General features: G+C 44.4%; 1 long non-coding RNA gene across 1 annotated transcript in view; it reads left to right on the top strand.

Moving 5' to 3' along the window:
- The first annotated feature begins 401 nt into the window (after positions 1-401).
- LOC146835364 (uncharacterized) overlaps positions 402-18,317 on the top strand; it is a 31,767-nt gene continuing 13,851 nt past the window's right edge. The window contains exon 1 of the long non-coding RNA XR_014960427.1: positions 402-445. This is a non-coding gene — a long non-coding RNA (uncharacterized LOC146835364). The remainder of the gene's footprint in view (positions 446-18,317) is intronic.

The following is an 18,317-nucleotide window of genomic DNA, read 5'->3' on the forward strand; positions in this document are numbered from 1 at the left end:
TTGACCACTACTTTTGACATTTTCGGTCCGTGTGTACTATTTAAAGATGGCCGCCGCTTTTATAAGTTGTATGTGGCGTTTGAGACTCGTATTTGATTTATGTGAGACTCCCGAATTATACTGTTCATCGGTCTGATGTAATCTCTATTCATAACTGTTGATATTAAAGCATAGAGATAATCCCAAATAAAATCTGTAATTTGGATTTTCGGAACTCATGGTATAACATACAATAACATCTTAGCTGATTCGCTTATTTTACTATTTAAAGATGGCCGCCGCATTTACTTTTCATTTTGCTGCGTTCAAGGTCGTCGTTGATCCTTACTCCTCAACAGGTGGTGCATATCATAGAGCGGGGGATTTAAATACGCCCACGTTTAGGTGCTCGGTTTACTATCTGAAAACGATGAGACCGGGAGTCACGGGCCACCATGCCACTTTGGTGAGTTTATTTAGGAAATAGTAACCTTTCCTTTTGTAGAAAAGATAGTGCGATTCTTCTATCAATAAGTGGGGAGCTGTGCACTGAATACGTTCTCAGACCAACAGAGTAGGTTTTTAATTTCCATATTGATAGTATGTCATGCTTATATTGTTTTTACAATTATAACATCGTGCGCACCCTGATCAATGCTTAATGTATACATTTAATTTTGTGGTCCTTGTTACCATGGTACTTTGCACCAACCCGCAACTATTGACACAATAAGCCAATATATTTATATCAACTTGATTTGGTTTACCATGGACAGTAGATCATTATACTTCTCGTTCTTTCTTCGTTTATGTTGGACGTTGCTAAATATGATATGACATTGTGTGCGCTGATATTTTTGAACAATATAGCTTGTCTTGATTTAAACCAATTTTGTGTATAATGGCATTGATAGTTTTGGGCAATGTTAATGTAGAGACAATATTTGATGACATCTATACTTATATGGGCATATGTGGGTAGATCTAGATTTTATCTTGCCCACATATTTTATGGGATTATACTAAACATGTTTTTTTAAGATAGAACTAGTTGAACATACAGGAATGCTAATTAATTTTTTTCTGCTATTGGTGTTTACACAGACATTCAAACTATTGTATTTTATGTTTTTTGTATATATAATTGCACCGTCATCATATACCAAATATTAGATTACGTTGGCGGCTTTAAGCCGAAAATGAATATTTAGGAACTTTTTGTAGATCATGGTTCTTATTAATGAATATATGGACAAATACTTGACTGTTCGTTTCGATTAAATGGCAGTAGCAGCTATTTTGTAGGTAGCATGATATAGCGGCTGGCTTGCCATTTAAGGTCACATAACATTTTAATGTGATTTTCCCAGCTTTTGCTCTCATTTCCGAAATCTCTTAAATATTTCTCTTCATTGTTGCTTGAACATCAAATGACAAAATACTGATAATTATAGACATAAAATGTTTATTCAAATTGGGTTTCGAGAATATCATGTCGCTTGTACATGCGCTGAGAATTCATAAAATGGTGATATATTTATGTATAGATATATTGAGTAGACATTAATTGATGTTATCTTACCAGTCATATATTTACTCTTTTAGATAATGTTCATCATACAAGAAGTTTATTGAAATATTGGAATTTTCAGTCATCAGTTCGAATTACATTAATAATGAATCTGAACACCCTCTATATTGATCTTTGAAGAAATTATATCAATTACTATACAAAGATTTATGGTGATATTTTTGGATCAACAAATGAGCATCCGAATAGGGTGTAAACTTCACTAAAGTTTGTCTTATCATATTTAGATTTTTTTGATAAAAAAACTTTGTCAGTATACAGGACTTTCTTCTTAAATCAAGAGATAATTATTGCTCATTCTTTATAAATGTTAACTATTCAGTAATTTAAGTTACTAGATTTGTCTTTTTTTAAATGTTTTGGTTTTGCATTTGTATGTATGTTAATATTCTCTGAGAAGTAAATTATATTTTACATATGTTTTCTCAATAGCTCTGAAGAAGTCTCTTTTTAAGAGATGAAACGCTTCGGCTATGATTCTTCATGTCTATAAGGCTATGATTCTTCATGTTTATGAAAATACGAAATAAAGAAAAGAATTTTTCAAAGAAAACTACATCGACGTTTTGGACATTCCTTCATATATTCATTGACTTTTCTTGAATAGTGCTGAACCCTGTTGTGTTTAATTTTGTGATAGGACTTGTTCCTGGTTGAGGAGCGTAGAGGGGAGTGCTCCTTGGTTCGTTGCACTGTATGATTCTTAAATAAAAACACTATTCATCTGTCAGGTGCGGTATCAACAGCCTTCACCCTCATTTTGTTTGCTTTAGATGTCAAATGGTGTCGGGTCGCATCGTCGTTTTCAATGGGAGCCAGCGAAGAAGTGCTGCTGCCGGGAAGATGCGAAGTGTTCAAAGAGATCCAAGCCTGGATTAAAGTTGAGAAGAACCTGAAACCAGAGGGGACAGAGTCTAGGTCACTAGCCAGTGACCAGGGGCATGATAGGCGAATGCCCACCGATGTCGGGTGATTTCAGGTGAAGAAGGTGAAGCTTGACTCTTCAGCCACGAGGACCAGGTGCTGTCGAGGACAACCAGGAGCTGGATTCGAGCTGTCCCACGAAAGATGTCGAGTGCTGCAGCGTCGGTGCCTGGATTGGACACAACAAGCCTTGGCAACAGCAACCCACACAGAAAGAAGAAAGATGCTTCGGTGCAGACCAGCAAGGTCTGAGGTACTCACCACTTGGTGGGGAGTCAGGGCACATCTGGAGCAATCAGGGAAGCCCAAGGAAAATCAAAGTTGCTTTCACAGTGACCCACCAGTCAACGGACCAGGGATCACGAAGGGACCTCAAGAGGAGTCACAAAATGGTAGCCCACGGGTCATTCGGGGTGAATATGCCGAAAATCTTCAGTGGATTCTCTGCTCGAGGTAGGGGCTACAAGTAACCCTAAGCTGAATTTCAAGAGACGTTGAGAAGTCAATGCACTTGCAAATGTGCACGGTGACCAGGAGTTCTGGTTCCACGTTACTCACGAGGGCTGCGCATCTCAGCCTTGCTGGGGACTCGGGTCAGTCTCTGAGAAGTCTGGAGATCCTCTTCCTGGGCTGCAAATAAATCGGAGTCCGGCGGTAGCTTTGTAGATGCAGACCGGCAAAATGCTTCGTTGGTGCCTGCCAAGCAGGGGAGTCACTCCTTGACCCCAAGGGAGATTTCTTCAGTCCTCTAGTCTTGAGTAGAGCGTTGAAGTTCCAGGATTCAGTTGGAGAATTTTGTCTAGGGATATCTAAAGTCCTGTTGCCAGGGGCTCCTTACTTATACCTAAGGAAGGGGTTGGGCTAACTCTAGGGACCCACTTATGGGAGGGTTTGGAAAGAGGGGTGGTGCCAGAGCAGGGGCTGGAAGCCCCTGAACCAGTTTGAGCTGGACTATGCATAGAGACGCCAAATGTGCCCCCAGTACAGGGCTTCAAAGCACTCTGAGAGTGCTCCCACCCAGCCCCAATACACATCAGCCTGTCTGTCTGAGAGGTGGTTACACCTCCCTGTGACAGGAAACCTTTTGTCCAGGCCTCCCATGCCGGAGATCGGTCAGCAGCAGGTGGCCAGACCCGTGTCTGTGGCTGCAGCATCCATTTTGTGATGCCAGGGCTTTGTTAAGTTGGTATCTGGTATACCGGTGCTGTCATGTCTCTCCCTCTAGAAGGGTGGAATCATATCCTCACATCAGGAATTGATGTGGGGGTATGATTCCAAGGTGTTTGACATCAAACACGACATGTTTCCGAGCAGCCAGTCCAAAGTTAGCATTAACCGTTTTAGATATAATGCACTTAAGAGTATACGGTCAGGCTGCACTACTGACAGCCCCGGGGAAGAGATTCCGAAGGCTGCAGAGGGGCTCAGCAAATGCCTGGGCACCCTCTCACATATAACCAAGCACCCTGCCTTCAGGATTGATAAGGCCTGCCATAGGGGTGACTGATAGGTTTCTATGTGCAGTATTAAGTGAGATATAGTGAACCTATATCTCAGTAAGGGGCGCATGCACCACCTTACCCAGGCTGCAGTAGCAGACCTGTCATTTTGGAGAGCTTCCCGGGGGTGGCATAATACATGCTTCACCCCTGGTAGGCCTCTGAGGTACCTATGCCCTGAGTACATAGTATACGATATACTAGGGACTCACAAGGGTACCGCAGAATCCAATCTGGAGTGCACCTAAAGTACATGGAATCAATTTGTAAGAGAAATCAGATAGGCTGGGGACCTGAATAGCAGGTTCCCAGCCAAACTAAGTCACAAACCATCAAACCACCAGAAAAAAAGAGGGGGCAACCATGTAGTCAGATTCCACCTTCCTAAAGAGTCTATAGATATAGAGACATATTATCCTAACAACTGAAATTCCCATGATTGGATGGCTTCATACTAAGGTCATAATAGTGTCTGATGCTCATTATTGTAATATTTTTAAGTTACCGGAAGATACAATAGTCCTAAGGAAACTATTTTATGTGAAGAAAACTCACGAGGGACTGGTGTATAGGCGCGTCTCCAGACGTTTTCAATAGATTTAATGATTCACAAAATATTTAGCAGTAGATACAGCCATCATGTGTTGGTTGTTTTGTAAGGTAAATATATTCCATAGTGTGTATTTATGCAAATTACGGACAAGTTAAATTAGTGTCCTTATTATAACTGCATACTTATGGATCATAATAGTAATTTTATCTGTTATCCCCCAAGCGGTGAAATAAGATCATACTTAGATAAGAAGGTGAAAGGAGACAGAAACACAAAGAATGGTGATCAGATGGTGATGATTCCATCCCGTATTAGAACCAGAAGTATTAAAAAATTACAGTACATTGGAAACAGTAGTATGTACATAATATCTAGGAAATGACCTCTCTTTGTAATAATTGGACAACTGTGTGCCATTAGAGGCCACTATATAAATGTAATGAACATGTATTAGATGTGACAACCAATAGTATTGGCATATTGTCAACATTCAGTATGCATTATCGTTACTGTGATGTGATATACGACTTTGTGAAATGTGATGATTAATGGTATTGGTATATTGTCATCAATCAGCATGCTGTATATTTTTGTGATGTGCTATACGACCTTGTGAAATACTACAAATATAGGTCATTTCCTAGATATTATGTACATACTACTGTTTCCAATGTACTGTAATTTGTTTATACTTATAGTTCAAATTTGGGACGGAATCATCACAATCTGATCACTATTTTTTGTCTTTCTATCTCCTTTTACCTTCTGATTTAAGTCTGATCTTATTTCACCCCTTGGGCATCACAGATAAAATTACTATTATGATTGACTAGTATGCAAAATGACCAAACCTACAGCATTTATAATTAGGACACTAATTTAGCTTGTCCGTAATTTGGATCAATACACACTATGGAATATATTTACTTCACAGAAAAGCCAACACATGAGGGCTGTATCTACTGCTAAATATTTTGTGAATCATTAAATCTATTGGAAACGTATGGAGACGCGCATAGAAACCAGTCCCTCGTTAGTTATCTTAACATAAAATAGTTTAATTTGGAATATTGTGTCTTCTGGTAATTTAAAAATATTAGTATGATGCCCTCAAATCATGTGGAGTTCAGCTGTTACGATAATATGTCTCTATCTATGGACTCCATGTACCACGCATATTGTCAAAGGGGAACCAGACCTATTGCACGGAGAGATTAGATATTTCTCATGGACAGTTTCGTAAATAGGTAATCACAATTTCTCATGGGCAGTTTCTGACACCGAACAGTGAGTAACCACAATCTAGTAAACTTTGAGATCAATCTGGGTGATAATATATACTTGCTAACAAGGCCGCCACAGAGGATAGGAGAAGACGTGGATATGAACCACACAAGTATAAAAGGGAGAACCAATATGGGGGCATATCAACAACAACCTACGATAATTATCGCTAAGCGCTCTTAGCGTGAGGATAATTATCGCCGGCTAGCGTGGATTTTTATCGCTGAGATAGCGTGCTATTAGCAACGCTTATCTCAAAAACGATAAAAATCCTACCGCTAACTGCCTAACGTGAGATTATCGCTGGAAACCCTATGATAATCTCACAAAATGTGGTGTTAGCTTGTTGATAGGGCCTCACAAACCTAGCCATGATATCCACCTTCCATAGGATATCATGGCTAAGTCAGTCCTGAAGCAGGCGTAAGGAAAGTAGCGATAACAGGGGTTATCGCTACTTATCTTGCCGCTATGCTTCATAGCGTGGGGCTTGATGATAGGAGAAATGTCGCTTAGCGACATTTCTCCTGTCATGTTAGGTCAGGAACGCCCACTTTGCATCTCATTATAGATGCAAAGCTGGGCATTAAGATTTCGTACGCTAAAGCAAGGTTTCACGTGTTAGCATGACCTTGCCAATTAGGCGATAAAATTATCGCCGCTTTTCGGCCAAAAACAGCCGCAAAAGCGGCGATAATTTTCTATCGCCTCGTTGCTGATATGCCCCATGGCACTCACGCTGAACGCCATGGACTGGTTACATGGCTTTCCCACAGTAAGAGCTGAAAATTATGCCAGCTAATGTCCTCTAAGCATTATTTAGCTAAGAACGAGTAATATCTTGGAAGGGTTCGTTTTTTTTGTTCACGTATGGTTAATTGAAACTTTACAGGTAAGGTCAGAGTTACGAGGGTATAGATTGGTTTGTGTGACAAATAGTGCCTTTGTCTTCATTTTTAGATATGAAGATGCACTGACTACTTATTATAAATTCCTTTGCAACCAGACGCTTGAGAATTTGGTAAGTGAGGCAATATTATGAGATAATCTGAATCGATAGACAAATAGCTCATAACAGTGTATAAACATGGGCTTTACATTTCACATAATTTGATGACTTATAGGAAGCAATATCCATTACAGCGAAAAGGAAAATAGAAACTACTGTGATGGTGAGCTCTCTCCCCTTGTATACGGCTATACAATATCTACTAGCATGAGTTTGAGTCATTGAGGACACATTTGGGAGTTAATGGTACCATAGGTGACTGAACACTTTAGTCTGGCTAGGACCCTGCTATTCAGGGCCACCGCCTAGCTGCCTCCTCTCTAAATTGATTGTATGTACTTTAGGTACACCACAGATTGGATCCTGAGGTGCCCTTGTGAGTCCCTAGTATATGGTATACTAGGTACCCAGGGCAAAGGTACCCCAGAGGCCTACCAGGGGCTGAAGCATGTATTATTCTACCCCTGGAAAGCCACCCAAAATGACACCACAGGTTTGCTACTGCAGCCTGGGTAAGGTGGTGCATGCACCCCTTACTGAGGTATAGGTTCACTATACGTCACCTATCACTGCACATACAAACCTATCAGTCACCCCTATGGCAGGCCTTATCAATCCTGAAGGCAGGGTGCTTGGTTATATGTGAGAGGGTGCCCAGGCATGAGCTGAGACCCTCTGCAGCCTTCGGAATCTATTCTCCGGGGTTGTCAGTGGTGCAGCCTGACCATATACTCTTAAGTGCATTATAACCAAACTGTAAATGCTAACTTTGGACTGGCGGCACGGAAACATGTCATGTTTGGTGTTAAACACCTTGAAACCATACCCCCACACCAGTAACTGGTGTGGGAGTATGATCCCACCCTTCTAGAGGGAGAGACATGGCAGCACTGGAATTCCCGGTAGAAACTTAATTGAGCCCTGGCATCACAAAATGGATGCTGCAGCCACAGACACAAGTCTGACCTCTTGTTGCTGACCGAAAATCCGGTAGAGGAGGCCTGGACAATACGTTTCCTGTCACAGGGAGGTGTAACCACCTCCCAGACAGGCTGATGTGTATTGGGGCTGGGTGGGAGCACTCTCAGAGTGCTTTGAAGTCCAGCACTGGGGGCACATTTGGTGTCCCTGTGCATAGTCCAGCTCAAACCGGTTCAGAGGCTTCCAGCCCCTGCTCTGGTGTGAAACTGGACAAAGGAAATTGGTGTAGTCAGCCCTCTTTCTAAACCCTCCCATAGGTGGGTCCCCAGAGCTAGTCCAACCCCTTACTTAGGTGTAAGTAAGGAACCTCTGTAACCAGAACTTTAAATATCCCTGGACGAAAATCTGAAGATGAATCCTGGAACTTCTACGCTCTACTAAAGACTAGAGGACTGAAGAAATCTCCCTTGGGGTAAAGGAGTGACTCCCCTGCTTGGCAGGCACCAATGAAGCAATTTGGCGGTCTGCATTTCAGAAGCCCCCGCCGGACTCTGAAGTATTTGCAGCTCAGGAAGAGGATTTCCAGACATCTCAGAGGCTGACCCGAGTCCCCAGCAAAGCTGAGATCTGGGGCCCTTGTGAGTAGCGTGGAACCGGAACTCCTGGTCACCGGGCACTTTTGGAAGTGCATTGACTTCTCGACGTCTCTTGAAGTCGTGCTTGGGGTTACTTGTAGCCCCCACCTTGAGCAGCACAGCCACCGAAGATTGTCGGCCTAGTCACCCCGAGTGACCCGTGGGCGCCATTTTGTGTTTCCTCTCGAGGTCCCTTCGCGATCCCTGGTGCGTTGACTGGTGGGTCCCTGAGGGGGTAACTTTGCTTTTCCATTGGGCTTCCCTGGTTGCTCCAGACGTGCCCTGACTCCCAATCAAGTGGTGAGTCCCACTGACCTTGCTGGTCTGCAAAGCATTTTTCTTGTTTCTGCGTGGGTTGCTGTTGGCAAGGATTGTTGTGTCCAATCCGGGCACCGATGCTGCAGCACTCGACATCTTTTGTGGGACAGCTCGAAACCAGCTCCTGGTCATCCTCAATGCCTCCTGGTCCTCGTGGCTGAAGAGTCAAGCTTCAACTTGTTCACCTGAAATCACCCGACATTGGTGGGCATTTGCCTTTCGCATTCCTGGTCACTGGCTAGTGACCCAGAATCTGTCCCCTCTGCTTTCAGGTTCTTCTCATCTCCAATCTAGGCTTGGATCTCTTCAGACACTTCTCATCTTCCTGGCAGCAGCACTTCTTTGCCAGCTCCCATTGAAATCGACGACGCGACCCAACACCATTTGACACCTATGCACCCGGCTTCCCTGGGTGAGGTAACACGAGTACTCCAGTGCTCCCGTGGGTGTTGGCCCTAGAAAATCCTAAATCGCAAAGGGTTTGGCCCTGACTCAATTCTAAGTGTCCCTAAACTTTAAAAATCTAACTGCGTCTTTCCCCATAGATGCTAACGGGAGCATGAGGCTGTGTTCTCACACTGCACACGGCCCCCGTGGGTATCCTGTGTCACCACCTTGGGTCCCAGCGATTCTACAGGCTCTAGGCCTTGTGTCAAGTTAAGTCGTGGTTCTTATACCACTATTTTAGTATATGGTTTGGCTCGCCCCTAGGGCCTGACGTGTATTTGTGCTTATTACTGTTATATTTGAAGTGTAACTTATGTGTTTTGACCTCTAGTCTCATAAAGAGACTAGGAGGGTGTGTTTAGAAATAAATACATATATTTTATATATATACCTGGTGTGATTATCTTTCATTTAGCCATTCAAGAGATTACAGACTGGTAAAACAAGCTGCTTTACATTCCTTCAAGACTTAGCCTGAAGGCTGCTCTCCATAGCTACCACTAGGATAGCTTTCAATAAAGGTTGTCTTTAACCTATAACCAATAAGGGGTTGTTTGGACTGGTACAGGGTGCCCACTATAACTAGTGGACAGCATATACCGGGCCAACTTCTCACAGTGCCGTGATCGCGCTGAGATTGAGCCGAAGTCGAGACTTCGGCGTACTTTTAAAGTTGAATAAATTACTATAGAAAGTTTGAATATGATATTAGACTGAACAGTTTTGCTAATATACTTATTAAAAGTTTATAGAACTTTTTATTTATAGTGTATAATGATATATATGATTTTCGCGGGTGTGCGAAGGGTGTGTGATGAGTTTGTGCACCCTACGCGACTTCATGTCAGCAAAAGAAAAAAGGAATCTGATTGGTTGAAATCAATTTCATTGTGAAAGAGGGAGGATCCATCCTTCTGATATATCCCTTACTTTTTGTCCTTGATAGAGAGAAGACCTGTTTCTTGCTTCTTTATATTGATATATCTTTTTTGTGTGTTTGTTTATTTTTAATACAACTATGGCTTCTAATTTTGCCGAAGTTGATCCACATGCAGTAGAGGAGGAAGAACAGAAGGGAAGGGGTGTGGTGCCGCAGCCAGGGCGACTGACTCCGGAATCTGGGGATCACGGTTCAATCCCCGGCTGCAGATTAGCCCAGCACCATGTGACTCTGGGCAATAACTTGCTTAATCTTCCCGAAGGCCCCCAGCGCCTAGAGACCCTTACGGGTGATAGTTCGCGCTTTACAAATGTGGATTATTATGGTGCAGCAGAAGAACAGAAAAAAGGAAAGCATCGTTTGGTCCTTTTTTAGTGTACAAGAGGACCTGCGATGGATGCCGCTTCTGCCTCAAGTAACCTAGAACGGCACACTACGGTCAAACTTCGTTGACCTCTCATGGCACTGCTCCACACTTCGGGGAGGACGCTTTCCATAAGCTGTGTTTTCTGATGACGTGTCGCGCCGGCCCCGTCCAACAACAGAACTCCTTTAGATCGAAACGGACTCTTTCACTCTCTCACCGGAAGTGAAACCAGGCCACGCAGACACTTTCACAATACAACAGCCGGGAATGCACTTTTCGGTAAAAAAACTCATTCCTTCCTCCTAATCAAACAAAAGACTCACTGAAGAACAGGGAACAGGGGCCAGCTTCGATCGGTAAACAGCTGTTACAACAACTTTTTTATTTTGCAATATCATTACAACGCATGCATTACCATGCATGTGTTGTACATCGAGAAGTCATTACTACGCATTTTTTTAGAACGCATGGTCATTTACCACGCATGCCTTTACAACGAAACATAGGCTGTTCCGTTTCCTCACAACGACATGCACCGCCCCTCAGAAGCGACGTGAAGCAGGAACCACGAGGAGTGACAGGTAAGTAGGATGGGCATGGGGTGAGGGTTACTTTTCTAAGGGTTAGGGTAGTGCAGTGGTGTTTGGGTAGTGTAGGGGTCATGTGGGTGTAGTGTTTTAGGGTTTCGGGTAGTGCAGTGGTGTTTGTATAGTGTAGAGGGTTGTGCTGGGGTAGTGTTTTAGGGTTTAGGGTAGTGCAGTGGTGTTTGGGTAGTATAGGATGTCATGCTGGGGGTAGTGTTTTAGGGTAGTGCAGTGGTGTTTTGGTAGTGTAGGGGGTCGTGCTGGGGGTAGATTTAGGGTTTAGGGTAGTGCAGTGGTGTTGGTGTAGTATAGGGGGTCATGCTGGGAGTAGATTTAGGGATTAGGGTGGTGCAGTGGTGTTTGGGTAGTGTAGGGGGTCGTGCTGGGGGTAGTGTTTTAGGGTTTAGGGTAGTGCAGTGGTGTTTGGGTAGTCGAGGGGGCCGTGCTGGGGGTAGTGTTTTAGGATTTAGGGTATAGGGTTTAGGGTAGTGCGGTAGTGTTTGGGTAGTGTAGGGGGTCGTGCTGGGGTTAGTGCTTTAGGGTTTAGGGTAGTGCAGTGGTGTTTGGGTAGCATAGGGGGTCGTGCTGGGGTCGTGTTTTAGGGTTTAGGGTTGTGCGGTGGTGTTTGGGTAGTGGAGGGAGTTGTGCTGGGGGTAGTGTTTTAGGGTTTAGGGTAGCGCAGTGGTGTTTGTGTAGTGTAGGGGGTCTGTGCTGGGGGTAATGTTTTAGGGTTTAGGGTAGCGCAGTGGTGTTTGTGTAGTGTAGGGGGCCGTGCAGGGGGTAGTGTTTTAGGGTTTAGGGTAGCGCAGTGGTGTTTGTGTAGCGTAGGGGGTAGTGCTGGGGGTAGTGTTTTAGGGTTTAGGGTAGCGCAGCGGTGTTTGGTTAGCGTAGGGGGTCGTGCTGGGGTAGTGCTTTAGGGTTTAGTGTAGCGCAGTGGTGTTTGGGTAGCGAGGGTGTCGTGCTGGGGATAGTGTTTTAGGGTTTAGGGTAGCGCAGTGGTGTTTGGGTAGTGTAGGGGGTCGTGCTGGGGGTAGTCTTTTAGGGTTTAGGGTAGCGCAGTGGTGTTTGGGTAGTGTAGGGGGTAGTGCTGGGGATAGTGTTTTAGGGTTTAGGGTAGCGCAGTGGTGTTTGTGTAGTGAAGGGGGTCATACTTGGGGTAGTGTTTTAGGGTTTAGGGTAGTGCAGTGGTGTTTGTGTAGTGTAGGGGTTCGTGCTGGGGGTAGTGTTTTAGGGTTTAGTATAGTGCAGTTGTGTTTGTGTAGTATAGGGCTAGTGTTTTAGGGTTTAGGGTAGTGCAGTGGTGTTTTTGTAGTGTAGGGGGTCATGTTTTAGGGTTTACGGTAGTGCAGTTGTGTTTTGGTAGTGTAGGGAGTCGTGTTTTAGGGTTTAGGAAAGTGCTGTGGTGGTTGGGTAGTGTAGGGGGCCGTGCTGGTGGTAGTGTTTTAGGGTTTCGGGTAGTGCAGTGGTGTTTGTGTAGTGTAGGGGGACATGCTGGGGGTATTGTTTTAGGGTTTGGTGTAGTGCAGTGGTTTTTGTGTAGTATAGGGTGTTGTGTTTTAGGGTTTAGGGTAGTGCAGTTGTTTTTGGGTAGTTTAGGGGGTCATGCTGGGGGTAGTGTTTTAGGGTTTAGGTAATGCAGTGGTGTTTGGGTAGTGTAGGGGGTCGTGCTGGTGGTAGTGTTTTAGGGTTTAGGGTAGTGCAGTGGTGTTTGTGTAGTATAGGGGGTCATGCTGGGGGTAGATTTAGGGTTTAGGGTAGTGCAGTTGTGTTTGGGTAGTGTAGGGGGTCATGCTGGGCGTAGTGTGTTAGGGTTTAGGGTAGTGCAGTGGTATTTGGTTAGTGTAGGAGGTCATGCTGGGGGTAGTGTTTTAGGGTTTAGGATAGTGCAGTGGTGTTTGGGTAGTGTAGGGGATCGGTATGCTGGGGGTAGTGTTTTAGGGTTTAGGGTAGTACAGTGATGTTTGGGTAGTGTAGGGGGTCATGCTGGGGTAGTGTTTTAGGGTTTAGGGTAGTACAGTAGTGTTTGGGTAGTGTAGGGGGTCATGCTGGGGTATTGTTTTAGTGCTTAGGGTAGTGCAGTGGTGTTTGTGTAGTGAACTGCGCTTGCGCTGCGTTGCTAGGCGAGTCCTTAAAAGCATTGCACCAAGATGGCTGCCAACACTTCCTGGATTGAAGTGTTGGCAGCCAATTAGAGCCAAGCTTGTGCTTGTGTAGTTAGGTTCCGCTCAGATATATAAAGATTTATTTCCTTTAATATCTCAAAAACTACTGAACAGATTTACACCATTTAAAAAAAGGACACTTTCTGAACCAAGCACTACCTTTTTGCCAAATTTGGTGTAATTCCGTTCAGCAGTTCGAGCTGTAGCCATGTCTAAATTTTCCTATGGGAAATGCATTTTCAACATCTTTATTTTTCAATTTCTCAGGAACAACTGAGCAGATTTACACCATTTAACAAAAAGTTCTCTTTCTGAACCAAGGGCTACCTTTTTGCCAAATTTGGTGTAATTCCGTTCAGCAGTTCGAGCTGTAGCCGTGTGTAAATTTTCCTATGGAAAATAACATGGAAAAAACGCGTTTTGGGACCCCCTTTTTTCTCTGCCCCTTCTTGGGAAATCACCCCGAAACTGGATGAAATCAGGATAGGAGCTGACCGGAGCGGGCCATAAGTTTTGAAAATTTCATGAAGATTCGTCAACCGGCTCCAGAGTTATTGGGAAAACAAAAAACGCTTTTCCTATGGAAACTAGGTCCTAACTATAACTATCTACTGGCGACCGCCAGTAGATAATATATATATATATATATATATTCACTGAAAAAAACATAGGTTTCAAGGGCGTTATAGTTAGTTGGACATTTCACTCGTAGAAAACCATTGAAATTCCCCTGTTATAGTTAGTTCAGCTAACTATAACTCGCGCCCCCTCAATGCTCTGCTGATGACGTCATGTATTACATCACTCATGACATGGTCAGTGACATCAGTCATGACATCACTGATGACATCCGATTCTCAAATGGCATCACTGATGACATCACTGATGACATCATCCAGTGAATGTGTGTTTTTCTGAAAATTAAATGTTTTATATATGTATATCTCAAGGTCGATGGAAGAATAAATGGGTATATAAGTGTCGAAATGGATGTTTTTTTTTTGTAAAATTGATTGTATAACTGACTGATTAAGTGTATCTTAGTGAATACATGGGTTAGTGAGTAATGTTTAAATATGTAAATATCTGTATCAGTCTCTCACTTTGTATATAAGTGGTTGCATGGGTTGGTGAGTAGCTACATGAGTGTCTATATAGGTTATTAGTTGGTTTTTTGAGTATCAGTATGAGTGTCTGAGTATCTTAATGGTTCGGTGGGGGGTTCGGGGGATGTGTGGCCCCCTTCTATTCCTATTTTATTGGCCCTGGGGACCCCATCCACCAGGGCCTGACCCCTATTTATTTATTTACTTATTTTTTAAATTGGAAGGGGGCCTCCCGAAGCCATAATCGCCCCGGGGACCCCATCCCCTGGGGCATGGCCAGTCTTTATTTTTAAATTTATTTGGAGTGGGGCTGCGCTGCCCCCCTCGTCAGGCCATTTATGGCCCCGGGGACCCCATCCCCTGGGGCCGGCCTTTGTTTAAAAAAAAAAAAAAATTAATTATTGAGGAGGGGGGCCGCGTGGCCCTCCTCCCGGGCCACTTATGGCACCGGGGACCCCATCCCCTGGGGCCGGCCCTATCCATTGGGGACTGTGGGGGTCCCCCAATTTCCCCCACGGTCTCGCCTGCTCCCAGCATCCTGCGGGAGCCGGCATTGCTTTTCCACACGGGGAGCTGCTAAGATGCAGCTCCCCATGTGGAAAACCAATCGGCTTTGGTTTTTGGAAGAGAGAGCAGGTTTCCTGCTCTCTCTTCCAAAAACCAAAGCAGCTTGCTATGACAGGGCTATAGCAAACAGCAGTGTCCCGGGGGTAGGCACCCCGGGACACTGCAGGAGCCGGCCCGAGGGGGTGGCGGTCCCCAGGGCCATCACAGGGCCCCCCTCCCAACATGTGCAAAGCCCCGGGAGGTGGTGGTCCCCGGGGCGTGTGCAGGCGGATCGCGCCCCCTCACACAGGTAGTAAATTCTTTTTTTAAAACAAGCCCCGGGGGTGGCGGTCCCTGGGGCTGCAGGGGGGCCATGAGCCCCCCAGCAAATACTATACTTTTGAAAAGCCCCGGGGGTGGCGGTCCCCAGGGCTTGGGGGGGTCTTGGATGCCCCCCATGTAAAAAATCAAAGCCCCGGGGTTGGCGGTCCCCGGGGCTGCGGGGGGCTCTGTGCTCCCCATAAATCATTGTGCAAAGCCCCAGGGGGTGGCGGAACCTGGGGCAGTGTGGGGGGATTGGGGCCCCCCACACTTTTTTTTTCTGCCCCCGAGACCTGGCCCACCCGGGGGCTTTATTTAAACGAAGCGCGGGAACCCACACTTTGTTTTGTTTTATTTTCGAGGCCGGATCCGCGGATCCAGCGCACATCCCGCGATTTAAAAAATATATATATATCTATATCGTTTTTGGCCCTGGGGGTCCTTGTGGGACCCCCTAAGCAGGCCTAGGGGGTCAGGGTGTTTCTACCCCTTTTACGCGTTTGTTTTTCTCTTTTTTTGTGCCTCGGTTCTACCGAGGCACAAGATGGCTGGCAACACTTCTTGGTTTGGAGCGTTGGCAGCCAATTAGCATGAAGCTCGTGATCGGGAGGGTGCGCGGATCCTCCGCGGATCCTCCGCGGCCATAGATATCACTATCTTTATTTCTTCATTTCTCAAAACCTACTGAACGGAGTTACACCATTTTTTCAAAGGTCCCTTTCTGAGCCAAGCAGTACCTTTTTGCCAAATTTGGTGTAATTCCGTTCAGCAGTTTTTGCTATAACAGTGTCTAAAGTTTCCTATGGGAAATTGATTTTTTGACCTCTATTTGTTTAATTTCTCAGGAACTACTGAACGGAGTTACACCATTTAAAAAAAGGTCTCTTTTTGAACCAAGGGCTACCTTTTTGCAAAATTTGGTGTAATTCCGTTCAGCAGTTCGGGCTGTAGCCTGTTACAAAATTTCCTATGGGAAATAACAAGGCGAAAACGCTTTTTGGGCCCTCCTTTTTTCTCTGACCTCACTTGACAAATCACCCCGAAACTTTCAGGATAGGAGCTGACCGGAGCGACCCACCAGTTTTGAAAATTTCGCGAAGATTCTTCTTCCGGTGCCAAAGTTATTGGGAAAAGAATGTTACAATTTTCCTATGATAATTAGGTCCTAACTATAGCTACCTACTGGCGACCGCCATATATATATATATATATAATACATACATACATACATATATATATGTATACACACACATATATGTATATATTATTACCTACTGGCGGTCGCCAGTAGGTAGTTATAGTTAGGACCACGTTTCCATAGGAAATCCGCAACATTCTATTTTGAATAACTTTGGCGCCGGTCGACGAATCCTCGCGAATTTTTCAAAATAGGTGGGGCGCTACGCTCCGCTCCTTCCCTGAAAGTCTCGGGGGGATTCGTCAAGCGGGGGCTGAGATAAAAGGGGGGTCCCAAAACGCGTTTTTCCCATGCATTTTTCCATAGGACCTTTAGACAGGGCTACAGCCCGAACGGCTGAACAGAATTACTAGAAATTTGGCAGAGAGGTAGTCCTCAGGTCAAGGAAGTGCCTTTTGTAGGTTTGGTGTAAATCTGTTCAGTAGATTCTGAGAAAATAGCCTTTAAATCAATATATATATCTGAGCCAGCTTACGGTGCGCTTACGGTACGCTTACCGTACGCGTACGGTGGCGTGCGCGAGCGCGATTCTGATTGGCTCTTAGATCTTAGTAAACATTCGAATGGGCCGAAACCAGGAAGCGGCGGCTGCCATTTTCTCTCTCGCACTGAGAGTGATGTTTAAAATATAAAGCACAAAAACATGTAAAGGGGCTGTTTAGACAGCTCCCACACACATAGCAATGTTGAGGGAGTCCCCAAAGATCCCCCAAGGCCAAAGACAGAATTTTTATTTTCTTGCTAATTTCGCCGATTACGCTTACCGTACGCGTACGGTAAAAAATTATACAAAAAAAAAATTATCCACAATCTCCCCACCCCGTGTGCAATTGGTGCCCGACGGGCACCAATTGTGCATGGCTTATTTAAGCTGAGTTAAACTAAAATATTAAAAAAAAAAATAATAAAAAAAAAAATTATCCACACTCTCTCCACCCCGTGTGCAAATGGTGCCCGAAGGGCACCATTTGTGAATGGCTTCTAACATATCTGAAAAATTAAAATATTACCTTTCAAAACGAAGTGCATCATATGTCCTCCATGTGCGCACGGTGCGCGAAGCGCATCGTGCGTACATGGCCCATCTAGCGTAACGTGGGCACGCGGTGCGCGTAGCGCACCGCGTGCCCACCGTGCGTGCACGGCACTAACTGCGTAAAGTGGGCGCGCACGCCACGAATGGCGTAAAGTAACTTAGCATTTAAAAAACCGTACAAATTCACTGAAAAAACCATAGGTTTCACACACGTTATAGTTAGGAATTAGCATTTAAAAAACCTTGCAAATTCACTGAAAAAACCATAGGTTTCACACATGTTATAGTTAGCGGAAATTTTACTGATAAAAAACCAATGAAATTCCCCCGTTATAGTTAGTGCAGGCAACTATAACTCACGCGACCGCAATCTTCTGCTGATGACATATGTGTATTTATGAAAAAAAAATATTTGTAATATATGTATAGCTAAAAATGTATGGAAGAAGACATGGGCAAATAAGTGTCTAAATACAGTATTAGCATCAGCAGAGGATTGCGGTCGCGTGAGTTATAGTTGCCTGCACTAACTATAACGGGGGAATTTTATTGGTTTTTTATCAGTAAAATTTCCGCTAACTATAACATGTGTGAAACCTATGGTTTTTTCAGTGAATATATATATAAACACACACACACATATACAAATACATGTATATATATTCATGAAGTAGCAGAATGTAGACTCATGAATCAATAGGAATTAGATATGTCTGGCAAAATATCAAGCAAGAAAAAGTACTCAGCAGAAGGATCACTCCGTAGTCAGGTGGAGCTTACAGTACGCATAGATCTACCTGGCGAAACGCACCCACGGACCCTTCTCCTGCCACACCTGCAACTTCACATGCGACAGAACCACCAAACCTCCAAGGACCGAACCCAACCACCTCCGCT

This window comes from Triturus cristatus, chromosome 4_2 (assembly GCF_964204655.1).
Source record: "Triturus cristatus chromosome 4_2, aTriCri1.1, whole genome shotgun sequence".
NCBI lineage: Eukaryota > Metazoa > Chordata > Amphibia > Caudata > Salamandridae > Triturus > Triturus cristatus.